We start from the raw sequence: 8436 nt of genomic DNA, 5'->3' as shown, positions 1-8436 counted from the left end.
GATGCCTCGGCCCAGATCTAACCATTTCACTGCTGTATCCCCAGCACCTGGCATAGGATCAGGCACAGAGCAGGAAACCAATAAATACGTGCTGAGTGAATTAATGAATCTACCTGGAGCCATGCAGCAGGCAGTTGGATACATGTATAGGAAACTGACAGAAAGGTCTGGGACGGAGCTCTAGATTCAGCAGAGTCACGCACTTAGGCGGTAACTGAATCCAAGGCATTGGGTGAGATGGCCCAGGTGGAGTGAGAATATCCAAGAGCCTAAGCCACAGTCCTGAGAAACACCATCATCCAAGGGGGCCAAGGAAGAAGAGCAGCCAGAGAGGAAGGTGGAGAACTAAGAGAGGGGGGTGTTCTGGAAGCTACAGGAAGAGAGAGGATTAAGCAGAGAGAAGTCAGCAGAGTCAAACACTGATGAGAGGCCTTGTGAGATGAAAAACACCAATGCTTACAAAGCACTTGGGTGCCAGACGCTGTTCTGACAGCTCTATGTGTAATAACTCACTTAATTCTCTCAACAACCAGGTGAGGTAGGGGCTATCATCATGATCCCTTCCCGAAGACGAGGGTATTGAGGCACAGAGAGGTCACGCAGTTAGTAAGTAGTTTGAACCCAGGCTCTCTGTTCTCTGAGTCTGTGCTCTTCACTGTTATACGTGCTGCCTCAGAGCAGGGGTAACAGATGGGTCATTGGTAACATTGGCAGGAGCAATTTCAGTAGCACTATGGGGTGAAACCACAAGGCAGTAAGTAAAAAAAAAAAAAAAAAGTGAGTTGGAAGCAAGAGAGTCAGGATCAGAAGGCCAGCTCTTAACTACAAAGAGTGGTCCAGCTGCATCACCTGGGAGCCCATTAGACATGCAGCACCTTGGTCCCACCCCCATCTTCTGAAACAGCCCCTACATTTAACAAGCTTCTCAGGTGATTCACATGCACGGTGAAGTCTGAAAATAGCTGATCTTTCAGAGCTAGATGAGCTATCAGGAACTTTGGATGAGAGAAGAAAGAGAGAAAGAAAACTGCAGTATTAACTAAAAGTTTTTCTTTTTAGGATGGAGAGACTGGAGCATGTTTGTAAACTTAGAACAGTGGTTTGCAACCCTGGCAGCACATTAGAAGCACGTGTGGTGCTGAAACCCGTGCCCAGAAGAATGTCTTGTGGCCCAGCTGATTCTAATATTGAAGGGGGATGTGGTAGGAAGACCCACCCAAGGGGTCATAGTAAGGAAGGACAGGATGGAGGTGCAGGTGCCAGGGAATTAAGGCCTCCTCAGATAAATGGGAAGGGATGAGGCTGAAGAAATGCAAAGGAGATGCTTTGGGGAAGGAGGAACAGCGTCACAGTAAAGCAGAGAGAGAAAAATTTGTAGAGGTGGGGACCGGCAAGGAGACAGACACTCACAAGGAATCACACCTGAGAGCTGTGATTAATTGGTTGATTTATTTCTTAAATTTTAACTGGGATATGGTGTGGCAAGAAAGGTACTTTAAAAACGTAAATCAGGGGATTTTCCTGGTGGTGCAGTGCTTAAGAATCTACTTGCCGGACACTGGGAGAGCTCACGCCAAGGAGTACTTCCTAGAACTTCTGCTGCCAGTGTCCTTGTCCCTGTGGTGAGCCACAGCCACCCCCCACCTCTGCAGGAGACCATCCAACACTAGCAGCTGTGTGGTTCACAGGGTCTTGGTGCTCCAGCTGGGTGTCAGCCCTGAGCCTCTGAGGTGGGAGAGCCGAGTTCAGGACATGGTCCACCAGAGACCTCCCAGCTCCATGTAATATCAAATGGCGAAAGCTCTCCCAGAGATCTCCATCTCAACACTAAGATCCAGCTCCACTCAACGACCAGCAAGCTCCAGTGCCAGATATCCCATGCCAAACAACTACCAAGACAGGAACACAACCCCACCCATTAGAAGAGAGGCTGCCTAAAATCATAATAAGTTCACAGACACCCCAAAACACACCATCAGACGTGGTACTGCCCACCAGAAAGACAAGATCCAGCCTCATCCACCAGAACATAGGCACCAGTCCCCTCCACAGGAAGCCTACACAACCCATTGAACAAACCTTACCAACTGGGGGCAGACACCAAAAACAACAGGAACTACGGACTTGCAGCCTGCAAAAAGGAGACCCCAAACGGTAAGTTAAGCAAAATGAGAAGACAGAAAAATACACAGCAGATGAAGGAGGAAGGTAAAAACTCACCAGACCAAACAGATGAAGAGGAAATAGGCAGTCTACCTGAAAAAGAATTCAGAATAATGATAATAAAGATATCCAAAATCTTGGAAATAGAATGGAGAAAATACAAGAAACGTTTAACAAGGACCTGGAAAAACTAAAGAGCAAACAAACAATGATGAACAACACAATAAATGAAATTTAAAATTCTCTAGAAGGAATCAATAGCCGAATAACGGAAGCAGAAGAATGGATAAGTGACCTGGAAGATAAAATAGTGGAAATAATGAGTGCAGAGCAGAATAAAGAAAAAAGAACGAAAAGAATTGAGCATAGTCTCATCAGAGACCTCTGGGACAACATTAAACACACCAACATTTGAATTACAGGGGTCCCAGAAGAAGAAGAGAAAAAAAAGAGACTGAGAAAGTATTTGAAGAGATTAGAGTTGAAAACTTCCCTGATATGGGAAGGGAAATAGTCAATCAAGTCCAGGAAGCACAGACAGTCCCATACAGGATAAATCCAAGGAGAAACACACAAGACACACATTAGTCAAACTATCAAAAATTAAACACAAAGAAAAAATATTAAAAGCAGTAAGAGAAAAACAACAAATAACATACAAGGGAATCAACATGTGTTTAACAGCTGTTCTTTCAGCAGAAACTCTGCAAGCCAGAAGGGAGTGGCAGGACATATTTAAAGTGATGAAAGGGAAAAACCTACAACCAAGATTACTCAACCCAGCAAGGATCTCATTCAGATTCAACTAGGAATTCAAACCTTTACAGACAGACAAAAGCTAAGAGAATTCAGCACCACCAAACCAGTTTTACAACAAATGCTAAAGGAACTTTTCTAGGCAGGAAACACCAGAGAAGAAAAAGATCTACAACAACAAACCCAAAACAATTAAGAAAATGGTAATAGGAACATACATATCGATAACTACCTTAAATGTAAATGGATTAAATGCTCCCACCAAAAGACATAGACTGGCTGAATGGATACGAAAACAAGACCCGTTATTATGCTGTCTACAAGAGACCCACTTCAGACCTAGGGACACATACAGACTGAAAGTGAGGGGATGGAAAAAGATATTCCATGCAAATGGAAATCAAAAGAAAACTGGAACAGCAATTCTCATATCAGACAAAATAGATTTTAAAATAAAGACTATTACAAGAGACAAAGAAGGACACTCCATAATGATCAAGGGATCAATCCAAGAAGAAGATATAACAATTGAAATATTTATGCACCCAAAATAGGAGCACCTCAATACATAAGGCAAATGCTAACAGCCATAAAAGGGGAAATCAATAGTAACACAATCATAGTAGGGGACTTTAACACCCCACTTTCACTGATGGGCAGATCATCCAAAATGAAAATAAATAAGGAAACACAAGCTTTAAATGATACATTAAACAGGATGGACTTAACTGATATTTATAGGACATTCCACCCCCAAACAACAGAATACATTTTCTTCTCAAATGCTCTGTAACATTCTCCAGGATAGATCATATCTTGGGTCACAAATCAAGCCCTGGTAAATTTAAGAAAATTGAAATCGTTATCAAGTAACTTTTCTGACCACAACACTATGAGACTAGATAACAATTACAGAAAAAAATCTGTAAAAACTACAAATACATGGAGGCTAAACAATACACTACTAAATAACCAAGAGATCACTGAATAAATCAAAGAGGAAACCAAAAAATACCTAGAAACAAATGACAATGAAGACACGATGACCCAAAACCTTAGGATGCAGCAAAAGCAGTTCTAAGAGGAAAGTTTATAGCAATACAATCCTACCTCAAGACACAAGAAAAATCTCAAATAAACAACCTAACCTTACACCTAAAGAAATTAGAGAAAGAAGAACAAAAAAACCCCAAAGTTAGCAGAAGGAAAGAAATCATAAAGATCAGATCAGAAATAAATGAAAAAGAAATGAAGGCAATGATAGCAAAGATCAATAAAACTAAAAGCTGGTTCTTTGAGAAGATAAACAAAATTGATAAACCATTAGCCAGACTCATCAAGAAAAAAAGGGAGAAGACTGAAATCAGTAGAATTAGAAATGAAAAAGGAGAAGTAACAATTGACACTGCAGAAATACAAAGGATCATGAGAGATTACTACAAGCAACTCTATGGCAATAAAATGGACAACCTGGAAGAAATGGACAAATTCTTAGAAAAGTACAACCTTCCAAGACTGAACCAGGAAGAAACAGAAAGTATAAACAGACCAATCACAAGCACTGAAATTGAAACCGTGATTGATTAAAAGTCTTCCATCAAACAAAAGCCCAGGACCAGGTGGCTTCACAGGTGAATTCTATCAAACATTTAGAGAAGAGCAAACACCTATCCTTCTCAAACTCTTCCAAAATACAGCAGAGGGACAAACACTCCCCAACTCATTCTACGAGGCCACCATCACCCTAATACCAAAACCAGACAAGGATGTCACAAAGAAAGAAAACTACAGGCCAATATCACTGATGAACATAGATGCAAAAATCCTCAACAAAATACTAGCAAACAGAATCCAACAGCACATTAAAAGGATCATACACCATGATCAAGTGGGTTTTACCCCAGGAATGCAAGGATTCTTCAATATACGCAAATCAATCAATGTGATAAACCATATTAACAAATTGAAGGAGAAAAACCATATGATCAACTCAATAGATGCAGAAAAAGCTTTCGACAAAATTCAACACCCATTTATGATAAAAACCGTCCCGGAAGTATGCAAAGAGGCAACGTACCTCCATATAATAAAGGCCATATATGAGAAACCCACAGCCAACATCTTTCTCAATGGGGATAAACTGAAACCATTTCCACTAAGATCAGGAACAAGACAAAGGTGCCCACTCTCACCACTATTATTCAACATAGTTGTGGAAGTTTTAGCCACAGCAATCAGAGATGAAAAAGGAAGTAAAAGGAATCCAAATTGGAAAAGAAGAAGTAAAACTGTCACTGTTTGCAGAGGACATGATACTATACATAGAGAATCCTAAAGATGCCAACAGAAAACTACCAGAGCTAATCAATGAATTTGGTAAAGTAGCAGGACACAAAATTAATGCACAGAAATCTCTTGCATTCCTATACACTAACGATGAAAAATGTGAAAGAGAAATTAAGGAAACACTCCCATTTACCACTGCAACAAAGAGAATAAAATACCTAGGAATAAACTTACCTAAGGAGCCAAAAACCTGTATGCAGAAAACTATAAGACACTGATGAAAAAATTAAAGATGATAAAAACAGATGGAGAGGTATAGCATGTTCTTGGATTGGAAGAATCAATATTGTGAAAATGACTATACTATCCAAAGCAAACTATAGATTCAATACAATCCCTATCAAATTACCAATGGCATTTTTCATAGAACTAGAACAAAAAATTTCACAATTTGTATGGAAACACAAAAGACCCCAAATAACCAAAGCAATCTTGAGAAAGAAAAACGGAGCTGGAGGAATCAGGCTCCCGGACTTCAGACTATACTATAAATCTACAGTAATCAAGACAGTATGGTACTGGCACAAAAACAGAAACATAGATCAATGGAACAGGATAGAAAGCCCAGAGATAAACCCACACACATCTGGTCACCTTATCTTTGATAAAGGAGGCAAGAATATACAGTGGAGGAAAGACAGCCTCTTCAATAAGTGGTGCTCGGAAAACTGGAAAACTACATGTAAAAGAATGAAATTAGAACACTCCGTAACACCATACACAAAAATAAACTCAAAATGGATTAAAGACCTAAATGTAAGGCCGAACACTCTAAAACTCTTAGAGGAAAACATAGGCAGAACACTCTATGACATAAATCACAGCAAGATCCTTTTTGACCCACCTCCTAGAGAAATGGAAATAAAACAAAAATAAACAAATGGGACCTAATGAAACTTAAAAGCTTTTGCACAGCAAAAGAAACCAAAAAGAAGACCAAAACCCTCAGAATGGGAGAAAATATTTGCAAATGAAGTAACTGACAAAGGATTAATCTCCAAAATTTACAAGCAGCTCATGAAGCTCAATATCAAAAAAACAAACAACCCAATCCAAAAATGGGCAAAGACCTAAATAGACATTTCTCCAAAGAAGATATACAGATTGCCAACAAACACATGAAAGGATGCTCAACATCACTAATCATTAGAGAAATTCAAAGCAAAATGAGGTATTACCTCATTTGAGGTGATACAATGAGGTATCACCTCACACTGGTCAAATGGGCATCACCAAAAAATCTACAAACAATAAATGCTGGAGAGGGTGTGGAGAACAGGGAACCCTCTTGCACTGTTGGTGGGAATGTAAATTGATACAGCCACTATGGAGAACAGTATGGAGGTTCCTTTAAAAATAGAACTACCATATGATCCAGCAATCCCACTTCCAGGCATATACCCTGAGAAAACCATAATTCAAAAAGAGTCATAAAAAAAAAAAAAAAAGAGTCATGTACCACAATGTTCACTGCAGCTCTATTTACAATAGCCAGGACATGGAAGCAACCTAAGCATCTGTCAACAGATGACTGGATCAAGAAGATGTGGCACATATATACAATGGAACATTACTCAGCCATAAAAAGAAAGAAAATTGAGTTATTTGAGAAAAACAAATACTGTATGCTAACACACATATATGGAATCCAAAAAAAAAAAAAGGTTTTGAAGAACCTAGGGACAGGACAGGAATAAAGATGCAGACGTAGAGAATGGACTTGAGGACATGGGGAGGGGGAAGGGTAAGCTGAAACAAAGGGAGAGAGTGGCATGGACATATATACACTATCAAGTGTAAAATAGATAGCTAGTGGGAAGTAGCCGCATAGCACAGGGAGATCAGCTCGGAGCTTTGTGTCCACCTAGAGGGGTGGGATAGGGAGGGTGGGAGGGAGACGCAAGAGGGAGGAGATATGGGGATATATGTATAGTTGATTCACTTTGTTATAAAGCAGAAACTAAAACTAAAAATTAAAAAAAGAATCCACCTGCCAATGCAGGGGACACAGGTTCGAGCCCTGGTCCAGGAAGATCCCACATGCCGCCGAGCAACTAAGCCCTTGCGCCACAACTACTGAGCCTGCACTCTAGAGCCTGCAAGCCACAACTACTGAAGCCCGTGTGCCACAACTACTGAAGCCCATGATCCTAGAGCCCGTGATCCACGACAAGAGAAGCCAGCATAAGGAGAAGCCCACACACCGCAATGAAGAGTAGCCCCTGCTCGCCACAACTGGAGAAAGCCCGCGTGCCGCAACAAAAACTCAATGCAACCAAAAAAAAAACACCAAAACTTAGATGTTGTTACTGGCCTGCTCAAAGCCTTGCAGTATCTTTCCGCTGCATATGGCTTAGTAGGCCCTTGGTGATCTGGCCTCGCTCACTTCATTCTCTGCTCTCCACTGACCTCCTGCACGTCAGGCTTTTTAATGTTCTTTTTCCTACTGGTCATGTTCCTGCTCAGGGCCCTTGTACTTGCTATTCCCACCTTTGGGCTATTCTTCCTCTAAATATTCACATGGCCTGCTCACTCACTTCAGTTGGTTCTCCTCCAACATCTTCTGTTCGGAGGACTTCCTGCATCACTCTCTATCCCCTTCCTCTGAATTATTTTCTATCACTACTCAATATCATGTCATAAACCTAACCTGCCTATTTGTTTGAGGTCTACCTCCTTTAACAGAATGTGAGCTCCATGGGGGCAAGGATTTGTCTTGCTCACTGTGAAATGCCCACTACCTAGAACAGTGAGGCACAGAGGTGGTGCTTATTAATGAGTGAATAAGTGGCTGCTGCTGCTGCTTGGTACAAATCAATAGGAGGCTGAGATGAAAAGGTATTGGTGAGAGTACCTGGGAAAGGTGATAGCCAGGGAGATTTCAGGAGAATGAGATGATTAAGGACGAGCAAATGGGCATCTTTAAGGGCCAACTGAGGAGGGAGTGCAGGGTTGTAATGGCAGGTAAGACAGTAAACAGGCAGTTTCGTGTGTGGCTGAGAATGTGGTTTTCTGCCCTAGACCACCTAGTCTCTGTGTGGCTCTGGGTAAGTTTGTTAATCTTTCTAAGCCTCAATTCCTCCACCAGTAAAATGAAGCTGATAACCATAATACCTTCACCTAAGGTTGTGATGGAGGTTAATTGAGCAAATGGCCATAAAAAGTCTGGCA

Source organism: Orcinus orca, chromosome 2 (genome assembly GCF_937001465.1).
Source record: "Orcinus orca chromosome 2, mOrcOrc1.1, whole genome shotgun sequence".
Taxonomy (NCBI): domain Eukaryota; kingdom Metazoa; phylum Chordata; class Mammalia; order Artiodactyla; family Delphinidae; genus Orcinus; species Orcinus orca.
The sequence above is the reverse complement of the archived record's forward strand: the minus strand, read 5'-3'. Positions refer to the sequence as shown.